General features: G+C 38.9%; 2 long non-coding RNA genes across 5 annotated transcripts in view; one reads left to right on the top strand and one right to left on the bottom strand.

Annotated features, from left to right (window-relative positions):
- The window catches only part of LOC117666153 (uncharacterized), a 79532-nt gene extending 64576 nt beyond the window's left edge, over nt 1-14956 (bottom strand). The window contains exon 1 of the long non-coding RNA XR_004591657.3: nt 14775-14956. This is a non-coding gene — a long non-coding RNA (uncharacterized LOC117666153). The remainder of the gene's footprint in view (nt 1-14774) is intronic.
- The window catches only part of LOC148116386 (uncharacterized), a 56867-nt gene continuing 41397 nt past the window's right edge, over nt 5567-21036 (top strand). For all 4 annotated transcript variants that reach the window (XR_015728373.1, XR_015728372.1, XR_015728371.1 and 1 more), the window contains exons 1-2: nt 5567-6250; nt 19205-19313. This is a non-coding gene — a long non-coding RNA (uncharacterized LOC148116386). The remainder of the gene's footprint in view (nt 6251-19204; nt 19314-21036) is intronic.

Genomic DNA, 21036 nt, shown 5'->3' with positions numbered 1-21036 from the left:
ACAAGAAAACAAATACAATCTGCAACTGAAATAAATAAAAAGACCCAGAAGACTTTGATTTCTGTCTTTACTTCTATCTTAATTAATTAATTAACTAATTAATTTCTATAGTTGCCTGTCTCAACAAGGTGACTCTGGTTGGTTTACAATTCTAAAATATTAAAATGTTTAAAATAAATGAAAACAACATAAAGATAAATATATAAATATATGTAAGACCACACCTAGAGTTCTGCATCCAGTTTTGGTTACCACACTATAAAAAAGATGTTGAGACTCTAGAAAAAGTGCAGAGAAGAGCAACCAGGACGATTAGGGGACTGGAGACTAAATCATATGAAAAATGGTTACAGGAACTGGGAATGGCTAGTCTAGTGAAGAGAAGGACCAGGGGAGACATGGTAGCCGTCTTCCAATATTTGAGGGGCTGCCACAGAGAGGAGGCAGCTATATAAAAAGCTTGGGAAAGCTATTTTCCAAGGCACCTGAAGGCCAGACAAGGAATAATGGATGGAAACTGACCAAAGAGAGATTCAACCTAGAAATGAGGAGGAACTTTCTGACAATCAACCAATGGAACAGCTTGCCTTCAGAATTTGTGGGAGCTTCATCACTTGAGACTTTAAAGAAAAGGTTGGACTGCCATTTGTCAGAAATGGTGTAGGGTCTCCTGCTTGAACAGGGGAGGGGGGGACTAGATGACCTATAAAGTCCTTTCCAACTCTGCTAATATGTAATCTGCAAATATACAGCAGCCAAGGTAATTATCCAGTATAACTATAAAGCAAAGAGATGGGACCCAGCTAACCAGCATTCTTGCATATATCTACTATATATAGTAAAGAAATGAGGTATGTTTCCATGCATCATATTAAAAAAAATACTACCCCAAAAATTTGAAATGCAAACCTTAATTCTAACTTCATTGGATTTCATCATATTTGTTGTAGTAAAATGGAAACATGGGAAAACCTTGGGGGGAATCTGCCCTTCAACTTAATTTTGGTCTTTTTTTATGTCCTTGGTCATATAATTTGTAAAGCCTATAAATTGTACATTCTGAAAGCAAAATGAGGTGAGCAGGCTTTATTTTGGGAACCCCAGCTTCCTTGTTTAATCTGCCTCTCTGCTAAATCTGATCAGTTGTGTGAAGGCTGATGAATAATGCTCAGGCTTTCCATGTTATTCTCTCTGCAATTTAAGTATTCCTGCTCTAGCTACTAATGCATCCCATGATGCCAAGTTAGTTCCTTGACAGAGGCAACTTTTAATGAGGGTCCTGTGAAAATCTGCATCTCCAACCCACAATCTTTTAAGAAGTTTCCCTCTGCTGATTCCAAAGTCAGCATTTATTTTGCTAAAGAAAATTGTAGTTTGATGTTGGTGGTGGGGGATGGAAGACAAAATGTGCAGTTTGGTAGGAATCAAAACTGGAAGATTTCTGAGGTTATGGAAGCCTGAAGGAGTTGAAGAACAATAACTTCTATTTTTATTATAAAATAGAAATAACTTTCTATTTTTAAAGATATTTATTTGTTACGTTTTAATGTGTTAATGCTGGAAGCCATCAAGTCATTTGCTATGAGATGGGTGGCAAATAAATTCAACAAACAAACAAACAAACTTAGTCAAACAGATGATCTGTCCCCGTACCCACACACACACACACAGCCAGTCGAGGGTTAAGGAAACACTTTGGAACGCACCCAGTTCTTATCTCCGACTTGGCAGCGATAGACACACCGTCTGCCAAGGGACTTTATTTGCACAAACAGACAGATAAAATACGAACGTTCAAGAAAGTCCAAACAGAAATAATATTCCTCCCAGCAGTTCCGGACGAGGCTTTAGTGACTCCAAGGTTTTGCTTTGTTCGTCACAAAAGATCCTTGACCACCACTCTCTATTATATAGTCTCTGGGGTGTGGTCTCTGGGGTGTGGTCCAGTGACTCAGTGCTAATCCCTAGCACGCCTCCTAAACTGCTGCAAACGTTTATCACGCCTTCGGAGGCGTGCGTCCAGGAATGATGTCTCATTATCACTTTGACTGGAATCAGCTGTCTCCTCTCCCTCGACCGGCACTTGAGACAATGCCAGAGGGGAGGGGCCTGGAGAGGGAGGCCTGGCTGACTCCTCTTCCTCATGCTCGGAGCTTTCTTCCTCCGATGGGACAGGCTCAGAGGGCGGGGCCACAACAACAAGCAGCTGGTGAATTCCAAAGAAAGAGAACAAGTGTGACCTGTAGGAGATGACCAGGCTGAGCCTGAGGGAGGGGTCATATGCATCATCAGTCATGAGTCCCTTATGCCCACAAGAGATCGAAGTCCAGTCCACCTTGAATTCCTTTGACTGTTATCGACTACTAATTTGCTTTGACTGTTAGTAGTTCAGATTCTTGTAGAGAGCATAAGCTTGCAATAAATCTTTATATTTATTTGAACTGTCTGGATTTGCTGATTTTCCTGGGGCCTGACATGACTCTTTGTTTTAAGCAGAAAGATGAATAAGGAAGTTTTAATTAAAGATAATAACTTATATAGATTTGTTTCCATTTGGAAACCATTTCTGGATTTTGTACTTGAAACTGAAAAAAATGAAATTCTAATTTTAGTTTTTAATGATTAGATTGGTTTTATAGATTGTTATAAAAATGGCTTGAAATGTTTAGAAATGTAAAACAAAAAATTGAGGCTGTAACTTTTTCTATTCTACTGAGCTGGAAGAAGTTGGTAGTCAACTACTTTTCTTTCTTTTTTATTCTATTTTGCACTTTTCATTCTCTTTTTAATTTTCTAAATTTTTGTTTGTACTCATATTGTTATCTTAAAATAAAACTCCCTTTTTATGACCTTGTATTTTATCTTACAATAAACTAATAAAACTTCAAAAATGAGGAAGATAAATATATTAAAAATCATTATTGTTTTCCTAACATGGAACTTTGTTATTTCCCTTGTTAATGCAAAACTCCTTAAATTTCCCTGTTGCCATTTTCGCATACAAAAACTTTATGAATGTAAGTTTTTTTAAGCAAAAAATTATTGATATGAACTTTTTTTGATAATATACAATTTCTTGTAAGTATCCAATAGCAATTTTTATAAATATGTATGGTATGTTTTCCATGCTAATTGTTGATCAAAGAAATATCAACAAATATCAGTTCTACCATTATTTTGAGAGATCATGCAGAGCCATTTCCAAAAACACAGAAATATAAACAGGTTTTTTGTCAGTAATAGTCACAAGCTTTGAAGCTTTAACATAAATTTCACTATGAAAAGTGCTTAAACACTGGTCTTGCTTTTTGAAATGAGGCTATTTGAAATGCTTGTGAAAACACAACCTGAGTGCCCGAAAAAGTGCAATGAACATTTTCTGTCTGCACTATTTGAATTAGTATTTTTCCCCAGCCTTTACTGTAATTGTTGCATTCTTTTGCTGTTCAAAGAAGTATCTGGAAAAACAATGTTGATACTCCTCTTACCAGGCATATAATAAATGCAGAATAGATGGAGTAACTTGGCAAAATAATCAGAAAAGCAGATCCTCTGTAAAACCATTTCTGAGAGGAGGTAGTTGAAGGAGAGCGGAAAGGAAGGTGCAGGGAGAGGGAAATGTAGCCAGAGGAGAAAGTCACTTGGAAAGACAGCACAGAAGATTTAATTAGAACTAAGAAGAGTCAGAGTGGAGACACTGCAGGAGTTCAGGAAATTGGCTCAGTGGAAGAATGAAGATCAAGAAAACCAGCAAATTACTAAGAAGAATTTCAGATGTTGGATCAATGGAAAGTGCAGAATTTAATTCCAGCACCATAAAACCAGTGTAGAAAACAGATGACAAAAAAACTATTGTCTTGGCAGCATCTGCTTTCCTCTGGAGACACAAAACATTACTGGTCTGTTTGTTTTTGTCATCTCTCTTCCCCTTCCTTTTTAATACATAGAACAAACTTTGGACTTAATGTGTTCTGGATCTGCCAAACCCTACAATTTTCAGTAGTAATAGTGTGTAAGTTATCATCATCATCACCACCACCACCATCATCATCAAATTTTATTTTTCTTCCTCCTAATATTATCTAGTAGTTTATGTTTTCTGAATTTCCACTTTCCCCCCAAAAAAGGCAAGATTGCCTTTTTTTTATCACCTAAGGTGATGGATAAGATTGTCTTTATTCATCACCTTTCTTTGCAAGATTATCTTCCTTTGATTTTCTACAGGATCTAAGCAATGTGTGGCCAACAGCAGCCCTTTTGTGGTCTCTAGAGCCCCCCCAAGTGGGCTGGATCCAACAAGTCTGACCTTTTTTGCTTTTTAGTAAGGTTAGAATGTTAAGATGAAATCTTTCTTCTTCTTTTTTTAATGACCCTGTAATCCCTTGCATCAGGGTGGAGTTAGGGCAACTGAATGGAGCTGAGTGTTTACTGGCCAGATGCCCTTCCTGATGCCTACATGGAGTTTGCAGCAGATATTTTTTCTTTGTACTCAGAGAGAGAAATATCTGTCGCTACCTAGGATCGAACTCACAACCTCCTGATTGTGAGGCGAGAACTCCACCTCTCAGCCACCACACCACTCTATGTTAAGATGAAATATTGGTCTTAAACTAGGAGTGGGCAAGAGGCCACATGAGAAACTGAGTCTATTGTGGAGGATGCACCCCCCCACACACACACACAGCCATCCCACATCCCCCCACCAATGATGCCTTGCCTCACACAGATGCCCCCTGCTGCCACAGGCCAGGTGTGGCCCACAAACTCTAAAATGCCTGGGTCTGCCTTAAACCTTTCAGAAGCTCAGTGCAAAGCAAAGGTAAACACCTCCAGTGAATCACTATCTAGCCTCCATATGAAATTTTACCTTGAGGAACAGCCCATTCCCCAATCTTTATTTGCAGTGGAGGTAAAGGGTTGTTTTGATGCTCTAGGCTTGACAGCAGCTCAAGGCATAGCAGTAATTTTCATTGCTTGTCTTAGCAATTTGGTAGAAGACGATGGCAGCCTGCTCTCAAATTGCTTCTGAGGGTGTGCTGAATTGCCCTTAATTTCATAGCATGCAGTTGAGCTTCATAGCCCACTCTAGGCTGAGGAATGCTATTACAACTAAAGACAAAGCTGTTGTGCATATTTGAAAGTTGCCAAAGGTGTTCAGGTGTTATTTTTTTTTTTAAAAAAAAGAATTAGCTCCTATATGTAATGCAATGCTATAAAAGTATAATAAAACCCAAATCTCATTTGTTCCACTTCATGTTCTTCTTATGCAGTGAAAAAAGAGACCCCATAAAAAGCAGCATCTGTGCTCACTCTGTATGCTAGAAAAAGATCACATGGCTGCTAACTCCATTTACATGTTTTAACTGTTCACATGCCATCTAATTCCATTTGCTACATACTTATTTGGGAGGTGGTGGGGTGTCATTTAAGTAGGGGAAATGAAAATGAAAACAGCCATTCACTTTCTTAAGAAGACAGATTCAAGTGTTTTAGTATATAGTGGCCTGCCAGTATATACTAAAATCACCAGATTAAAAATAGTTTTTTTTTTTGTTTTTTTTTTAAAAGAGATTTTGCCAGCAGGATATTATATTTCTACATTTGGCTCATGTCATCCATTTTACAGAAAGAAAAACATGACAGAATTCCACTGCAAGTGAGCCAGCAATTTAGAAGTCATTCATCTGTTTGTAATTCAAACCAAAGTAATGCCTTAGAACATCAGAATTACTTTCAAATTGGTGAAGAAGGAAAAAGGCATAACAAAATAGAGATTTTGTTTTAATTTTATTCACTAAAATACAGTATGCCTGGCTGGTGCTAACTGTTTGCGCAGAAAAAAAGGAGAATTCATTTTGCTTTAACAGTTTGTACATATTAAATAAGAATCAGTTGGTCTAGTGGTTAATGCACCAGTCTACAAATCAGAGATTGTGAGTTCTAATCCTGAGTTAGGCAGGACGGGGGAATGGAGGAGGAGCGGAGGAGAGGGAGGCAGAAGAAGAAGAAGAAGAAGAAGAAGGAGAAGGAGAAGGAGAAGGAGAAGGAGAAGAAGAAGAAGAAGAAGAAGTAGTAGTAGTTTTATCACTGGAGGTTTTTAAGAAGAGACTGGACAGTCACTTGTCTGAAATTATATAAGGTCTCCTGCTTGAACAGGGGGTTGGACTAGATTCCAAACCTTTGCAACCAGCTTGGGGAGGAGAGAATTGGGCTGCAGTGGGCTGGCATGCACTCACCCCCTGTACGAATGGTAAGTGTAAAATCTTGCTTTTCTCCACATTAAATTTCATTTTGTTGGATAGGGCCCATTGTTTAAGTCTGTCAAGATCTTTTCAGATCCTGAGCTTGTCATCTGGAATGTTGGCTATTCCTGCCAGCTTAGCGTCATGTGCAAATTAGTTGAGTTTTCCTTCTATTCCCCCATCTAATTTATGAAGATATTGAATGCTCATTTCGGTTCATTCTTCCTCCTCCTCCTCCTGTGGCAATCAAGACATCAAGGTGTTGGTCATTACCTTTAAAGCCCTATATGGCTCAGGGCCAGGCTATCTTCAAGACCGCCTTCTACCACATAGCTCCCAGCGACTGGTAAGATCCCACAGAGTCGGTCTCCTCCGGGTCCCGTCAGCTAAACAATGTTGGCTGGCGGGGGAGGGCCTTCTCTGTGGCTACCCTGGCTCTCTGGAACCAATTACCTCCTGAGGTCCAGACCGCCCCCACCCTATTGGCCTTCTGCAAAGCGGTGAAGACCTGGCTCTTCTGGCAGGCCTGTGGCCGTTGATCTCATTATAATGATCTTGAGAGACCTGGCCATGAATTGGAATGCATGTGTTTTAACGTTTTTAAAGTTTTTAATGTTTTAATGTTTTTCTTTTTAACGTCTTTTATGGGATTGTTCGCATTGTTTTATTCTTTGTTGTAAACCGCCCAGAGTCCCTTGGGAGTTGGGCGGCATAGAAATGCGACAAAATAAATAAATAAATAAAAATAATAAATCTCTTTACCACATCAATTTATGTCTCCTTGATTACTAAAATAACTCTGATAATTGTAACTGTAACTCACTCTCTCTCTCTCTCTCTCTCTCTCTCTCTCTCTCTCTCTCTCCCTCCTTCTCCGTCTCCCTCTCCCTCTCTCCCTCTCTCCTCTCTTCTCTTTAATCTATCTTAACCAGGGGAATCTATTAATCAGTGAGCTGACAATTTTTGTGGCACAATAAAACTAAACCATGGGCCAGCACAATTTAAATCAATATTTTTTTTATTGATTTAAGGAGGAGGAAATACATGTTAATGTCATTTTTGGATTAAAATTAGCACTATCATGCCTTGTCATAAACAGCCTCTTTTACAGGGAGTAAAAAGAAAGTAGAGAAGATACCACCTAAAATATTCTGATTCAGCTGTAGATTCAAATCATTGGTTGCCTTTTGGGAAGAAGAAACTTCAATCATTTATCAAATAGTATTTCCCACAAAGAAGACTGAATTTTGTTTCTGGATCACCTGCAATTTTCTTTGCAGTCTCTCCTGTTTTAAAAATTAAGTGGACTTGGAGTCTTGATTTCCCCTGTGCATAGTAATTCGGCCACTTCCCTACATTTCAACATTAACAAGCTCTGAGGGCGGAGGGAGGAAGGAAGCAAAAGAATAAATTCATTCAAGAGTATGAATTGCTCAAAACTCAACCTGAACTTCAGCTGAACTTATACACAGTCTCAATTTTTTTCCCCTTAAAGAACTTGATGATTGGCTTCCTCTAAACTCATCCTGTAGGTGGAAATACCAAAAATTTCCAATGGAATCTCTTTTATGTCATTTCCATTCCAGATGAGGTTGTATTGTTTTTATTTTGGGTGAATCAAAATAAAGATCAGATGGTATTATGAGCTTGGGCTTTTTAAAAAATGCATTTTTTTTTATAACAGTTCAGTAAGATACACAGAACTTTGTTTGAACTGTTTGCTCTTTGTTGCTCCTCCCATTCTTGGCATAGACTGAAAGAAGGGATGGTTTTTACTGATAAAATCCTGTCTTGTATCTCAATTTTATAGGAAGTATTAAATAGTGAAATCTGCTTCAAGTGGCAACATTCAGTTACTTTTCTCAGAATTATTTTTTGATTGTGTTTTTTCCCTGCCTTATCTTTAACTTACCCTTTTATTAAAATTTTTTAACATAATGTTATTTTACCTTAAGATAATGTAAAATGCTTGGAGTTAGCATTTTGCCTGATAAATCACGTCTATATTTTATTGGACTGGGTGCATAGTTAATCCCACTGAAATGAGTTATAAAACATTAGGGCAAGTTAGTCACTTCATAGTTCAAAAAGACACCAATAGATTATTTAAATGCATTATAATGGTTAACATGCTACAAAAATGCACAATTTATGGTAAAACAAAAAAGTATTTCATTCATCCTTTTGAAGTACTCAAAAATGCTTTTCCTCAATTCTGTGTGTGCATTTTGTTGCAGAAACAGGAAGAGAACACTTTAAGGGCATCATGGGGGAATCAGGTGATTTACATCATAAAGCAGAATCCCCATGGATCTAGAATTTTGCTCCTGTCATTTAGCATGGGTACACAACATGTGAACCTTCCGTTCTTACCGAATTAAAACTCCAAGGTCCCAGACAATCTGGCCTAAAATTAGATAAACTACATTCTCCATACTGAGACATTAAGGTGTTGATGTTGCATGTACCTGTGATGTCTCCCTTGAACGATGCCCCAGATACCTCCTTAGATGTCAGCTCAAGGGAGGATGAGCCCATTCCTGGAATGTCAGGAACTGAGTTGATTGATGGCTCTGAATGGCCAACTGGAAGGGATTTGGCTGAGACTCCAGCTGGGAAAGCTTGCAGTGGCAGAAGAGGAGGAGGAACTACCTTCTGTACTCTGCTCCAAGAACACATAAGACAGAGAAAAGGCAGGTGTCAACTTTGAACAGAACCTGGCAACTGAGGAACAGGAAAATGACCTTTTGTCATCCAAACTGATACTAACAACATAGCAGTCAGAGCCATTTTAGTCCAGGAGAACCAGCAGGGCCAGTTGCAGCCCTGTGTGTACACCTCAAAAAAACTGACAGAAATGGAGCAGTGGTGGGGAGTATGGGAGAAGGAAGCCTATGCTGTCCATTAGGTCCTCCTCACCTGGTGCCATTTCCTGGAGGGGAGCAAGATGGACTGACCATAAAAACCTGGAAGTCCTCAAAATCCCAAGGAAACTGTCCCCTAAGCAAGCACACTGGCCCCAATACTTCCAGTGATTTAACTTTACCTTCCGCTACCTTTCCAGCTTATGCTTTGTCAAGATTACCGCAATACAACAGCACCAAACCAGAAATAATTAAGGCCCTACTCCCCAGCTTCAAAATTAGTGGCCGAGTGACCACTAGGGAGAAGGTGAAAGAGGACCCATCTCTGGACAATACCATCACCCTAGCTTTTAAGCAGGCTCTAGACCAAGGTCTCCTACCTTGGCAACTTTAAGCCTGGAGGACTTCAACTCCCAGAATTCCCCAGCCAGCTGGCTGGGGAATTCTGGGAGTTGAAGTCCTCCAGGCTTAAAGTTGCCAAGGTTGGAGACCCCTGCTCTAGACCATGACAAAACCACAAAGACTCCTGCTCAATGAAGGATGGCCTACCTTGGATGGTAGGAAAATTATATGTCCCAGTCGGCCAGAGACTAAAACTCATGCAAACCTGCAATGACTCCAAAGTCTTTGGGTTTGTAAAAACGCTTCACTTACTGAAAAGGCTGTTTTGGTGGCCATCCTTCAAGAAGGACATTGAGAGCTATGTAAGGTTCATTAATTGGAACCTTGACAGCAGGAGCAGAGAAGGTCAGCCAGATTACTCAATAGGAGAAAGCCCCGCCCATCTTGATGGGCTGCACTGGCAAGCTGGCTATTTATCACAGCAGACAGATGGAGGATTTGCTGTGAACGTGTTTGTTTTCTAGCTATATGTTTTCTGACCATTATGATTCCTGACTCACTCTGGATTGACATTGTGTTTGGAATTGAATTGTGCCTTGAAAACTCTGGAGATTTCTTGACTCATGAGCTCTCTTATGTGTGGATTTAAGTTTTGCCTGCTGGATTTAAGTTTGTCTGGTGGAGTTATTTTGTTTGAGCAACTTTGTGGACTATTGAGCCATTGCTTTGTGGACTAACCTTGGCGTGCTCGTGGCTGGACTTAATTGGGACAGTTCTAGGTTTTGGAGAAGGGAATTGCTGGGGAATAGTAATAAACTCACTAAACCACAGTTATGTGTGAGTGTGAGTGAGCAGGGCAGCACAGTATCTGATGCATGTATCAGGATGGGTGCTGCTGATAGTTGTGGATGATGATGATGATGAATTTGAATTATAAATATTCATTTAGACTTTTATGTGGTTATTGGGGGTTTTATTGCTCTTGTAACCTGGTAGATATCCTTTGTTTGAAGTGGCACAAATCACTTGTAAATAATATATCCATACATTTCAGTATGAATGGAACTGTGACATTCAGTTCCATTACAATAACAAGTGTAATATGTCCTTTATTCAAATTGGCAAATATTATTTTCATCATCCCATGGATAACACTCGAAACTTCAACTCGTAAAAGATGATTTAACAACATTTGTAATAAAACTAACTTTAAGGAACATGATAGGTACACTTTTGTATCTCTTTACTTCTGCCTATGTTAGGAAGTGCAAAAGACAGAGACGGAATGAAACTTAAATAATTTATTGTCATTTGTTTGAAAGAAGACAGGCTCCTATTGTGTTTTATAGCCTATAACATTAACTCACCAAAGCATCATTCGGCAGACATATTAGTTTTAGCATGTTGTGAGGGGAAAGAAATGCATACACTAAGCATCTGGTGCTTCTCTGCATCTGTAGCATAAAATATTCTCCACTATTCAACTGATTTCACAGCACAATTTTTTGGATTTTGGAGAATGAAGGAAAGATTCCAAAGTTACCTGTTTTTCTTTAGCCCTTTGATTTCCACAGCAGGCAAATGATGCATGTGGTATAATTATATGGAGAGAAAGTTATTTGATGTTTAATTTTGCCTCAACAAACATTGTTTGCTTCCTAAGCAGCATTTTAGCCCTATCACTATCTTTCTAATAGCTGGGTGTTTTTTTTTAATTACTGATAATTAGTATTTACGCAGAGCCGTTAGCAAACAATTCCTGAAGTGCCTATAGTAATTACACATGTAAATAGTTATGAAAGAAAAATGTGTCTACTGTAATGAACCAGGGAGGAGTGCTTGGTAAAAGAGGGGTCAGAATATAATGGTTCAGAAAAAATAAATAACCCAGGAAACCAAAATATGACCATTACTCATCCTTTTAACTCAAATGTGTTAGTTTATTTCTAGCATTTATAGGCTTCTTTCCAAGAACACTTGTCACAGACAATATTCAGTACAAAAATATGGGAGAAGCTTTGTATAAAACAGGGGAAGTCCCCAAACTCTTCAGCTTGTTGAGCCCTTCATGAAGTTCTAGATTTTTTATCAACCCAAACATATGAAAATTATTGAATAAATACTACTTTAATAGTAATAATAATAATAATAATAAATCCAAAAGATCCAACAAAAGGGATAGCATCAGGCAACTACAGGTCTATTATCTGCTTACTAACAATTTTCAAAGTGCTAACTGATGTAGTAGCTGAGGCATTTCAACAGCATACTCTTTCCATCAGAGCAGAAAGGAAACCGCCCAAACAGCAAAGGGACAAAAAATCAGCTCCTAATTGACAACATGATTTTAGAAAACTGCAAGAGAAGGAAGATCAGTAAGAAGGCATCTGACATATACTTGTCTGGAGTTTGGACTGTACAGATGTGCTACCCTCACCAACAACAGGGAAAAAAATAGTGAAAACTGAAGGAATCAAGATACCCTATGGACTAGAAAAAGACCACAAAAATAATAATGATAATGATTCATGTCCTTCACCTGGCTTTGTATGAATTTATTTTTCATGCTTGGTCTTGTGCAGCCAGAATTAGCCCCTTTGTCTCTTTCTTCAAATTTCCTACTCTTAGCCATTGCCAGATCTTCTTGTTATTTGTTTTGTCTGCTAGTTTTTATATACATACCTTGTAATACTTTGCCTTGCCATCTCTCCCTCTTTTTTTCTTTTTCTTTTTTCTTTATTTATTTGTCAAGCATATATAAGATAACAGGTAAAAGTATAAACATAATTTGAATACATGAAAAGAGTAAGAGTAAAAAGGAATATTAGGACAGGGACGATAGGCACGCTGGTGCACTTATGCATGCCCCTTACAGACCTCTTAGGATTAGGGTGAGGTCAACAGTAGACAGTCTAAGGTTAAAAGTTTTGGGGGTTTGGGGAAGAAACCACAGAGTCAGGTTGTGCATTCCAGGCATTGACCACTCGGTTGCCGAAGTCATATTTTCTGCAATCGAGTTTGGAGCGGTTTACCTTGAGTTTGTATCTATTATTTGCTCATGTACTGTTGTGGTTGAAGCTGAAGTAGTCATTGACAGGTAGGACATTGTGGCAGATAATTTTATGTACTACACTTAAGTCAGACCGAAGATCTTTCTTATAATCCACTTTGGTCTCTCCAATAATCAGTAAGCTTTCCTGGTATGCCAACTTCCCTACATCTTCTTTACTGTCCTACAGATATTTTTTCCCCTTCTTCTGGTTACTTGCAATATTCCATTCCATTTTCTTTGGTAAGTGGAGTCTGTCAACATTGCTGCGTGGATGAAAAGCATGATTCATTGTCATTATTTTTCTGGTGTAGCTATTCAGGCTCTTCAGTTCTGTTTGTGGTCAGTCCACTGTTTCAGCTATATATCTAAAGATTGGAATTGTTCAGGTGTCAATTACCTTGATGATATTTTTCTCCAGTGATTTTGGATTTTAACATGTTCTTTACTCTCATGATATATTCACTTCTAACTTTTTTCTTGACTTCAGTGTTGAAGCTTGAAGAATGCCCAGATATTTGTAGTGTTCATCTTTATTTAGACTCTTGATATCATTTCCTTAGGGCATCTTGATTCCTTCAGTTTTCAGTATTTTTCCAGTCCAACCTTGGCTTTATGTATAAGAAAATCCAGAAAAACTGATGTTTATCAGAAAGTTGGCTGTATAGTGAAAGGCAAAACCCTCAGTTCATTAGTCTTCTAATTAAAGTAAGCAGCTAGTAAGGTAAGGCAAGATGATGGGATCCCACTCATGAGAATTTCACCAAATATCTCTATTTTTTAATTAAATAAAAAAAATCTGTTTCATCAAACAGAATGAGATTTTTTTTTAAAAAAAAAACAGTCAAGACCTTTCTTATTTTCTTCTTATTATTATTTTTTCTAGCAGAGGTTGAGTCAATCTGAATTTTTACAAATCTGACGTCTTTTAGATCTTTTGGTATTCAACTTCCATTCATTTAGCACTTATCTCCACCTTCTGCTTCTTCTTGGCATAAATTATGGGGCCTCTTAAAAAAGAAAAAAAAAAAAACCACCCAGATTCTCACCATTCCCCATTTGGGTCACATCAAGTCTTCTATGAGACCCATAGAAGGAAGAGAAGAAAGGGGAAAGGAAGATTAAATTATTCCACTCTCTGCTTGGTGTCTCTTCTACTACCCTCATATAGATCACATTGCATATTCCATTAGTATAAATTATTAAAGTGAAATGATATTTTTTGTGTGTGCAACCGTTCTGCAGGACCTATTTGAAATTAATCCTTTCACTTTATTATGAGGTAATAAAACTTTACATTTCAGCAAGATAGAAAGAGAGAACTCTGTTCACCTGGGCCACTGAATTCAGGAATCAATATATTTTAAGCCTGACAATAAACTTGCATTCTGTCTCTCTCTCTCCCCCCACCCTCCCTGCCCTCTGCCTGGGTGCATTTATATTCATCAGGCTTGTTCGCGTGCAACATGGCAGATAGCCATCTAATGCTTTCTTTCTCAAGAAATCCTGTTTACAATATCACAAGCAGATAGCATCAGGCCGAGTCACAGGATGGAACTGCTAATCATGTCTCCAGAGGAATACGAGAATGGATCGCTCTGAGCAGGCTGTAGAATGATTAGGGCATGTCTTTACCCCCTTCCCACCCACCCCCACCTTCTCCTTTGTCAGACTCCTGAATGGCATCTATCACAAAGCAGGCTAATCCGAGAGACACACCAACCTCCTTATGTCTTGAATCACAGTTAGACTAATCCTTCTCTGGCATGGAATGAACAAATGGATCAAGTTTATGCTAATTTGGCACAGTTCGATGTTGGTGCTTTGCCCCTCCCAGCTCCCCAAATTAAAGCTTTGCTAGCCTCTAGCATTGTGACTCTAATGCCCATAGAGAAGAAGGGGATGATGAACTGGCGAGGGTTCCTGTGGTTATTTGGAATTTATTCTTTGATAGAGTTTTTATCAGCAGCAAAGCTATAACTTTAGGTGAAGTGTTTCCTAGGATTTCAGGGCACAGCATTATAATTTGCATTTGATACACAGTGTGGTTTCTCTGCAAGTTCCTATTGCCAAGCTGGATCTTGTTAGAGATGAGAACAGCAAGAAATGGATTAAAAGAAGTCTAAAAGTCATTTGGAACTACTTAGAATGCAGGCATTTTCCAGACTGTTGCTTAAAGCATCTGTAGTTCTTACTTTTTTTCCCCTCCAAGGCTTGTTTAGAAATTTATTTCAGTTAAATGTGAATTTAGCAAAGAACAGTATTTACTCAACTCACCCTTTGATCAGTCCATTGATTCAACAGGTGGCGGCACCAGCCCACTGATCCTCAGAAGTTTTCCTTTAAAAAGTAGGCCTTCATTGGCAATGCAAGAAAATACTAGGGCAAATTACCTTGGGAAGGTTTGATTTTATTTATTTAGTTTTCTCCCAGCTTTATTATTTATACCAATAACCCAAGGTAGTGAACATATCCAGCACACCTTCCTCTTCCTGTTTTTCTGACAACAACAGCCCTATGAGGTGGGTTGTGATTGGCCCAAGTCAAACTGGAGAGAGAGTGTGATTGGCCCAAGTCAAACTTACCCACTTGGCTTTCATGGCTGAGGTGGAACTTGAACTCACAGTTTCTCTCATTCTAGCCTTGAGCCTTAACTACTATAATGCAAGAATCCTCATAATACAGGAGCTATCACCCCCCAAAAATCTTACTACTTATATCCTGTTGATGGAAACAAAATAAACAGCAAATAAACAGTACATATGCTCAAAAATCACAGGCCATAATAAAAGAAAAAGTAAGCCAATTAATAATTTGTTCTTAGGCTTAGTCAAAATGAGAGTGCAAGCTTTCAAATCAACAATCAATGTTAGAGTCAATAAACCTTATTGTTGTATCATCCAGTTTAAGTTTCTGGATTTTTCTCTTTTTTGTATCATCCTGATGAAATACAAAGTTTGCACACTTTGATCTATACAGCTATTATTAGATAATAAACTTATTAGAATGAACCATATAAAAAGATATTAACCAACTATATTCACAATTTTTCCCCAATGAATCATAAGCTGCAATGGTTTTTTTATGCGCTCAATGAAATTGTTACTGTTGGGGAAATATTCTTTGTTCTTAGTAATTCAAGTTTCCCTATTTCACCTATGCTCCACCAATGTAGAATATACACATTTGGAAGCAGTTTTCCAATGTCATTTGTTCAAATATGCATTTAACATGGAAAGCTAGTCTGTTTATCATGCAAAGCTATATGATCTTGAGCACTAAAAAAAGAGAAAATGTTGGTTACAGTTACTATACCCTATTAAGTGAAAAAGCACTTCCCAATCAGCCAGAATAGAACTGGAAGGGGCCTTGGAGGTCTTCTAGTCCAACCCCCTGCTCAAAGAGGAAACCCTATATCATTTCAGATAGGTGGCTGTCCAGTCTTTGTAAACCCCAGCTTATGCCACATACTATTTTCTGTACAACAGTGTCATCAGGTATGCAGGTAAATAAATGTAGCACGAATGAAACTACTGCAAATATAGTTGTTGAAAAGTATCAGATTTTTTTTTTCCTTTCCTATGAATGCTGTTACAAGAATTGTTTCTGGTTATACGATAGTTTCAATCAACTGGTCCATGCTCATTTATTCACATAGATGCATAACTAGAAAGAACTGAAAACTACACTTTGCGGCATCTTCTGTTCACATGGCATTTTTGAGATAATTGCCACAGACTGAGATACATTATGTTATACAGCCCCTGATATATTTATAAATGCTCCTAGTATAGAAACAGAGCCACAAAAATGCTTTTGTGATTTTAAGTCAACTCCCAGAATATTTCTCTCTCATGTGTTATTGAATCAGAAAGGCCAGAGAGTAGGAGAAATAAAAAAGAGATAGACCTTAGTAGATATTCTGCTAGCTAATACAATGGTCATCATTCTAAGACCACACTTGGAATATTGCATCCAATTTTGGTCATCATGATATAAAAAAAGATGTCGAGAAAGAGTGCAGAAGAGCAACAAAGATGATTAGGGAACTGGACTAAACCATATGAAGAACGGTTGCAGGAACTGAGTTTGAAGGACTAGGGAAGACAGGATAGCAGTGTTCCAATATCTAAGGGGCTGCCACAAAGAAGAGGTGATCAACTTATTCTCCAAAGCACTAGAAGGCAGGACAAGAAGCAATGGATGGAAACTAATCAAGAAGAAAACCAACCTAGCAGTTAGGAGAAATTTCCTGATCGTTAGAACAATTAATCAGTGGAACAACTTCAGCGATGGGTTTCAAAAAATTTTGGTTTGGTGGGCGTGGCTAGGTGGGGGGCATGTGACTGAGTGGGCATGGCTAATTTGATGTCACTCACGCCCATGCCCACTCACATGACCCCCCCACCTAGCCATGCCCACAGGAAAAGGTAGGAAAATGTTTGGAATTTCCACCTATCTACCCCCGCCCTCCCTTCGCCAGTTGCCCCTGTTTCCCCTCCTTTAGAAGCCTCGGCCCTAGCCCCACTTCCTCTCCCACCACTTCCTCTTTGTTCGGGCTGCTTACTTTCCATGGCAGCTGGTCCAGAGTCCAGAAGGCAAGATAACTGGAGTTTTCTATGGCTGGAAAGAAGATTCTTTAAAGAGCCGCTTTGCAGCTGTGGCAGCTGGCCGCTAGCTACCAAAAAGTACTAGAGGTCGTAGAAAAAGCTGCTGCCATCGCCGCCATGTTCTTTGCACATATGCATCCCATTGGACTTGCAAAGTAATGGGATGCACGTGCGTGAAAAACATGGCGGCAACAAACATGGCAGGCGAGCCAAGTGAGCGGCGACCGGGGGACCATTTTGGGGCCATGGCCAGCCAGCCACTGCTACCGCTTTGGTGACCTTGGCCAAATTTCTGCCAACGGTTCACCCGAACCGGTGCAAACTGGCTGAATTACCACCTCTGAACAACTTGCCTCCAGAAGTTGTGAATGCTCCAACACTGGAGGGTTTTAAGAAGAGATTGGACAACCATTTGTCCAACCATTGACTGAAATGGTATAAGGCTTCCTGCCTGAGCAGGAGATAGAACCAAAAGACCTGCAAGGTCCCTTCCAACTCTGTTATTCTATTTTTCATCAAATGCAAACTAGTAGGACACATTTTGGAATCCTTCTTCACATTTGAAATTGCATCTCCGCTTGTGGAAGATGTCTTCTCTTCCCTCCATTGAATTAAATGGATCACACCAGAACAGCAAGGTTGTCATTTCTGGCTGTATTCACCCATGAATGAAAGCAAGTATTTACTTAAGCATTGGAGTTGAAATAATACTGACTGTAATAACAGCTTTAATAGATCAAAGGATTCTAGAGTTGGGAAGGATCATTTAACCCACCAAGTCCAATTCATATTCAATGTAAGAATCCAAATTAAGGCATCCCTTAGAGATGGCTTTTCAGTATCTGCTTGAACACATCCAGCCAAAAGAAGATTCAGGAACACTCTGAAAAATGGTTTTCATGGCCAAACTGCTTTTATCTTTAGGAAGCTTTTCCTACCATTTATTCAGAAAGTATTTTTTTTTAATTTGCTTCAATTAGGAGTATGCAAAAAATCACCCAACACTCTTTATACTAGATTCTTCACTCCAAAAAGAATTCAACCTATTTTGTGCTAATCCAGATCACAGTTTGTCTCAATTTTGAGGTTTGAATTGAAAAAAAATATAGCTCTACCTCCTTTTTCTGTAACAAGGGGGAAATGATCTATAGCAGGGGTGTCAAACTTGATTTCATTGAGGGACGCATCAGAGTTGTGTTTGACTTTGGGGGGGGGCAGGGTGGGTGTGGCCAGCTTGATGTCACTCCTATCAGGGGTGCCTGTGGTGGCCTGAGCGCTCTGCCAACGATAACAGGCTCCCAAGCTCCGTTTTTGGCTGCCACGGTCTCCTGAAACCCTCTGCCAGTGAAAACGGAGCTCAGGAGGGCTACATATGGCAGAGGCTTGCAGGAGGCCATGGCAGACAAAAACAGAGCTTGGGAGCCAGTTTTCGCTGGCAGAGTACTCGGGCTGCCACAGGCACCCTCGACAGGAGTGATGTTGAGCTGGCCATTCCCACCCTGGCCCCCCGAAGTCAAACACAATCCTGATGCGGCCCTCAATGAAATCAAGTTTGACACCCCTGTACTACAGAATCGAAAACAGATGGCCATCCAGTTTTTGTTTAAAATTGTCCAGCAAAAAAGAGTACACTCTGTTTTCAGTGGCAGAGGGTTGCAGGAGGTCATGGCAGCCAAAAATGGAGCTCAGGGGCCTGCTTTCGCTGGCAGAAGCACCACAGGTTTGCCCTTTGCTGTTTCCAGGGCGGCCCCGTGGGCCAGATCTAAGTACCCCACAGGCCGGATCCGGTCCTGGGGCCTTGAGTTTGACATCCCTGATCTGTAGGATTCTGGGCTATTTTTAATCAGGGACATCGGAAGTTAATCTCGATCACATTTCAAGTGAATTAAAATGTACTCTGAATGGCTGCTTCTGTGTTGTGCTCAGACTTCACACCAAATTGGAATACCAATAAATTTTCTACACTGAGCTTTGAAATGGTAACAAAGGGCTCTAAAGGTGATTTAAATCTTAATGTTAACCAACAATGCACATTTTAAACATCACCAACAAGATTTAAAGAAGTGTCTCTATGCTCATATCATTATTTCCATCCAGATTTACACACTGCCTCCATACAAAGCACTCCATTTGGATGAAGACGGGAAATGAATTTCATCAGACTACATGAATCATGGCTGTAGAACAGAATTTGTCTTGTGACCCTGTGAGTAATGCAATCCTTTCTAAAGAGCAGCAACAAATGATACAATGCTGAGAACAATAATGATGCATTAGTGAGATAATCTCTGGTGGCAAAATGTGTACAGGATGGAAAAGAGCAAATTATGGGCAATGAACTGGTTGTTAGTGTAATAATCAGAATTAGCTTTACTATAACCTTTCTAGCAAGGAGGAAAAAAAAGACAATCCATAATGAGTCTTTGCATTTCTCTATATCTATGGACAGAATTTAACAAATTAGGTTCATATTTGCAGGTTTAAACTTCAGAATAGAACATTGCAAACAAGTGTGTGATAAAGTTATATAACACAAGAAGGAACTATTTAGAATATTTATTTATTTATTTATTTATTTATATTTATTTATTCAGCATACTTTTTAATTGCCCATCTCTCTCAGAAAAGAGCTCTGCATGGGTGAACTTTCTACCAGTCAATATTAAAATTCACTGGAATGTAAATATTTTGAAAAGAAAGAAGGATATCATTTAAATGCAAATCCATCCATTGGCCAACACATCCACTTCATGCCTTGAAATATTCTGGGTCATTTTGAACAGTCTTGGGCTTCATGGCTGGGTAGAAACAATATTTTGTTCAATCATTGCCTCACAAAGGAATACCTAGAGTATATGAATTTTTGCAAAAGAAAGCACAACAAAGCTTAAAATGAATAAATAGCCCCAAATTTCAGTCAATTCATTCTGAATTTATGGCCATAAATCTTTACAACCTTCAGAGGTAAAATGTAACTAAAAAAATGAAACTCACATACCTATTTCAATTGACGGTTGGTTTAAATATCAAATAATGTAGAATAGAATAGAATAGAATAGAATAGAATAGAATAGAATAGAATAGAATAGAATAGAATAGAATAGAATAGAATAGAATAGAATAGAATAGAATTTTTTATTGGCCAAGTGTGATTGGACACACAAGGAATTTGTCTTGGTGCATACGCGCTCGGGGTACATAAAAGAAAAGATACATTCATCAAGAATCATAAGGTACAACAATTAATGATAGTCATAGGGAAACAGTCAATATAAATCTTAAGGATACCAGCAACAAGGTTACAGTCATACAGTCATAAATGGGAGGAGATGGGTGATAGGAACGATGAGAAGATTAATAGTAATGCAGACTTAGTAACGTGTTTGACAGCGTTGAGGAAATTATTTGTTTAGCAGAGAGCTGGCGTTGAGAAAGAAAAGGATAACAGAGACCTTGAAAGTTCTCATCACTGATGAATGTTTCACCAGAAGACTGTGATATAGGCATAAAAGTCTTCTTTACTGCAATTTATGATACTTTTATTCATAGTAAAGGTAAAGATTTCCATGTCCAAATCCAGAGGACGGTGCTCATCTCCATTTCTTAGCCGAGAGAGCTGGCATTGTCCGAAGACACTGCTGTAGTCATATGGCCAGCATGACTATATGTTGAGGCACATAGAATGCTGTTACTGTCCCACTTCAGTGCATCCTTTCAAACTGCTAGGTGAGCAGAAGTTGGGGCATATCCTGCATTTGGTGCTTGGGTCTTGAACCCAGGCTGTCAGCTTTCTAGCTGACTAGCTCAATGTCTTTAACCACTGAGCCATCACACCCTCCTTATTCATAATAAAGTTATTTAATTTATAGGATCTTGCAGTACTTGAATGGCTTTCTCTAAGGAATCTAGTGCAATCATGTGCTTTGTGC

The sequence above is a fragment of the Pantherophis guttatus genome, chromosome 1 (genome assembly GCF_059756535.1).
Source record: "Pantherophis guttatus breed Tessera chromosome 1, ASM5975653v1, whole genome shotgun sequence".
Taxonomy (NCBI): domain Eukaryota; kingdom Metazoa; phylum Chordata; class Lepidosauria; order Squamata; family Colubridae; genus Pantherophis; species Pantherophis guttatus.
Note: the sequence above shows the minus strand (reverse complement) of the source record. Positions and strands in the feature narration are given on the sequence as shown.